Source organism: Daktulosphaira vitifoliae, unplaced genomic scaffold, assembly GCF_025091365.1.
Source record: "Daktulosphaira vitifoliae isolate Bord-2020 unplaced genomic scaffold, ASM2509136v1 Scaffold_1, whole genome shotgun sequence".
In the NCBI taxonomy this organism is placed as follows: domain Eukaryota; kingdom Metazoa; phylum Arthropoda; class Insecta; order Hemiptera; family Phylloxeridae; genus Daktulosphaira; species Daktulosphaira vitifoliae.
In genome coordinates this window covers 26,452,991-26,457,170 of record NW_026099572.1, presented here as the reverse complement: position 1 = coordinate 26,457,170, position 4,180 = coordinate 26,452,991, and the positions used below count along the sequence as shown (strand labels likewise).

The 4,180-nt window shown below is 26.4% G+C and overlaps 2 protein-coding genes across 3 annotated transcripts in view; one reads left to right on the top strand and one right to left on the bottom strand.

Moving 5' to 3' along the window:
• Positions 1-4,180, top strand: part of LOC126910542 (tubulin-specific chaperone E) — a 53,618-nt gene that overhangs the window by 6,487 nt on the left and 42,951 nt on the right. The window lies entirely within an intron of this gene.
• Positions 1-4,180, bottom strand: part of LOC126910537 (WD repeat-containing protein 47) — a 79,033-nt gene that overhangs the window by 36,107 nt on the left and 38,746 nt on the right. The window lies entirely within an intron of this gene.

The following is a 4,180-nucleotide window of genomic DNA, read 5'->3' as shown; positions in this document are numbered from 1 at the left end:
TATGTAATATACTTTAATTTAAAAAAAAAAAATTTGACCTCTGGACTTGTCTTCGTGGTGAAAACGGACAACAAAGTTAAAAATTACCGAATCAATATAAATTTTTTTTTTATAGATACCTTAGATATTTACCTATCATTTTATATATTTTTGTGAACATTTGACCCTTTAACAGCCCACAGAAATGGTTTCAAAATGATAACTTTTTTACAAAAAATTGACTCTTTCAACTTGACTTTTGAAAATGTTCCGGAAAGACTGACACTTTTATATATATCTTAAATTAAAGCTTATGTAATATACTTTAATTTAAAAAAAAAAATTTGACCTTTGGATTTGTCTTCATGGTTCACTACCGTATTCAAAAATATGATATTTTTGTGTTAAAATTCTGGGTTTTGTATTTTATTTTAATTTAAAATACCTGACGAGGGGAGTACACTGATTTTTATAAATATTATATAAATCAAATTGATATAGCATAGAAAGTTAAACTTATTTACAGTTTTTTGAAGTCTAGAAAATTAACTTTGAAATTTGAACTAGCTTAAATAGCCAATTTTTTCATTCGATGGTAGCAACGTACAGTTGCCGAGTTGGTAAAACTTGTATTTTACAGGCTTGGGGTACAAGGTTTCATCACGCGTATGGCAAGAAAATTTTTTGCATTTTTTCTTAATTCTTTTTTAGTTAAAATAAATTTTCAACTCGTTTGATTTTTATCTCATGTAAATTCAATAACTTCAATCAAGATCAAGGATCCTATCACTTTAGTTGCCCCATGCGAGAAGAAATTTCTTAGTCATATTAAAACTATTTTACTATATTTTAGATTTTAGCTTCGATGCATAGCTGAGAAGGTATTTTTTTGTAACTATTATTTATTTTCTCTGCTCTAACTTGATCTATATTTTTCAATGATACGTCAAATGATTACAATTAGTTACCCACAAAAATTGAAAAAGAAATTCTAATTTATCAATGAAACAGTTACTTATCCCATGTCCTCCATACAGACAATTAAAATCATTCATTTCTAATGTTTTCAGAGTATATATTGACGAATCAAGTGTGATATGATAATTTTATATGATAGGTTTCAACTACAAAATTAAATCATTTTACTTTGTAATTTAATAATTTTTTTACTTTATTTGTGTGTGCTACTACTAGACTATATAATATTTTGGTAACATGTAGCTTTATAAATCATTTCTAAAAAAAATGATTGTTAGTTTCTCCTAATTTAACAATGGATTTTTACAATTATAATCAAATTTTAAAGTACACTATTGAATAGATCTTTTTAACCATTTTTTTAGCTTCGATGCGAAACTGAGAAGGTATTAATTTTACTATGATGTGTTTTTTTTTTTTTTTATTGGTTATTTTAATTAAAGTAAATCATTAAAATTAATTCAGGTCATATTTCAATTGTAGAATCTTTTTGAACGCCAAGAGTTAATTAGAAATGATTACGTTTCTCAGCATAAAGCCTTGGCTGGTGCGGACACAGTTAACCTTATTAATATATATTAAATATTTCTTCAATACACCTTTTACTATCTTTTACGTCAACTGCCTACACGTTATCTAGAGATAATTGGCATAGTCCTTCACGGCTAGCGAGTAAACACGCATATGATATTTCCAAGATGTAGTTTCCTACATTACGAACTATATATCTTATGATGAACTCTATCCGGACTACTAGTCCTAGAACTGGCTTGTCGGCCGATATAGACCACTTCAAAAATATTCTATTATAAATTTAGTAATACTCTTTACCTCAACTGCCTCCACGTTACCAGAAAGTAATTAGCATAGTCCTTTATGGCTAGCGAATAAACAGGCAGAGTATATTACTACTAAGGCTAGTTAATTCTAATCACAAATTACGCTTCTTCACTCAGTTGGGCACATTTAAGGCTGTTCATGAATGAAAGGCACAATAATATTTAAAACCTTTATATATTACAAACTATATTTAAATAAATAAAATTACGCTTCTTCACTCTTTTCGACACATTGTGAGGATATTAGGTAATAATAAATATAAATAAAACTTATTCCTGGGTAAAATATTAATAAATCATCCAAAACAATGTTCACCACTTAGGATGATATAAAAATAACTAAGTCACAGGGACAAAATATTTACTTATACTGACGCAGATTCCATGTAAGAGAATGTTGACCATCAACCGCTAAAGAGGGTTGAGAGAGATGAGAGAGAGCCGATAGGGCTCATTTTACGAGAAAAATGGCTTTTTATATGCTTGATTAAGTAAGGCAGCGATCTCTATTGAAAATCCTCAGATGTTGGATAGTTATTTGTGATTGGTTAATTATGATAGAAACCCTGGTGCGGGCGTAGTTAATGAATTGTAGGGGTCTGGTTTGAAACATGTGTAAATAAATGGTTATTTTGATTAAACTAAAAGGGAAACATTCCTTGAATGATTTTTTGCTTTATTCATATATATGTGATATTTAGTACATGTATTAATAATTATACTACAGTTATCGTCAGGTGATAAAAATAGCAATTTAAGCTGCTCAAATTTTAAAGTTACTTTTTCGACTTTAAAAAAGCAAAAAAATTTAAATAAGTTTAATTTCTTATGTCTTATGAACTTTATTCTATGTCAATTAAATTATATAGTATTCATGAAAGTCAGTGTATTTCCCTTTTAGGATACTTTAAAATAAAATAAAATACAAAACACAGAATTTTAACATAAAAATAGCATATTTTTGAATACGGTAGCTATTTTCACCAAGAAGAAAATCTTTATTTCGAATTTTTTTGTTTTTCATAGTGAAATATATAATATAAGCTTTAATTTTACTCTTTAGCAGGCGCGTGCCTATTTTTAACGTTCATAGTCGTGTGTGGGTCTATCAGACCCCATTTCTAAAAAAGTATAAAATATGTATAAAAAAGTTCATTTTTTTTTAATTCAAAGGCATTAATTGTTACCATATGATATATAAATATGGATAAAAATTAAAAAATAAATAAATTACAAAATTATGTTCATTACTTAAAAAATTTTATTACGAAAAAAAAAACTTAATTTTCAAAATTTCATTAAAAAATTTTGGTTTGTATAAAAATTATTTTAACTGCAAAATCTTATTTTTAAAACGGTATACAAAAGCTTTTACTATTACAAAATGTATTTTAATTAATTTTTCTTGTATTTCTTTGAGCTCAAACATAGCTTATATTTATTAGTTTTATACGTATTTACATTTATATAATCATCATTCAGAATTGAATTTTTTTATTATTAATATTACAATACATTTAATTATTATGATACGAGTATATACAATTATTCGTTCGTAGTAGCACATCGATTACAGATAATCAATGTGTCCACATTGCGACATATTTATTACGTGTTTTGTTCTTATTTGTTCTTATTTTTAAAACTTAATTGAACAGTCGGTGGAAGATCCACTTAATTCCAATTCCACAATATTATATCGATTATAACATTGCATTTACGATAAAAGGATATTTAAAAAAAAAATACAAGTCCAAAAAAAAATTATATCGTTACAAGTCGCGTGGAGGTAAATATGACTCATTTCAATTTTGATGAATATTTTAAGTTTTAAGTATTTTCGAAGGTATTTATTTATGAAAATCGATTCAATATTACTGTAAAAACCATCTTTTAAATTTATATCTATGTACACCTTTTATGCAATATAATACATCCGTTTTTATTTATGTGCGGGTATGCTAGACCCCCACGCGNTTTTTATTTATGTGGGGGTATGCTAGACCCCCACGCGACTGTTTAAGGGTTAAGATTAAATAAAATTGTCAATATTTCCGGAACATTTTCGAAAATAAAATTGATAAAGCTTAACTTGTGTGCAAAAATTGATTTTTTGAATTTCTTCTGTAGGCAGGTTTAGAGTCAGATTTTTTAAAAAATTATATCAAATGAAAGATAAATATCTAAGATTGAATATAAAAAAAATTATTTAAATTTTTTAATTTTCCAAAAAGTTATGGTAGTTTTAAGTATTAAAATATTTCATGTTAAACAGTGATTTTTACATAAAAATAAAGAAAAGGTGTCGGGACAAATTTTTAGCTTCGATGCGAAGCTGAGAAGGTATTGGTTTTATTATAATGTGTTTTTTTTTTTTTTTTTTT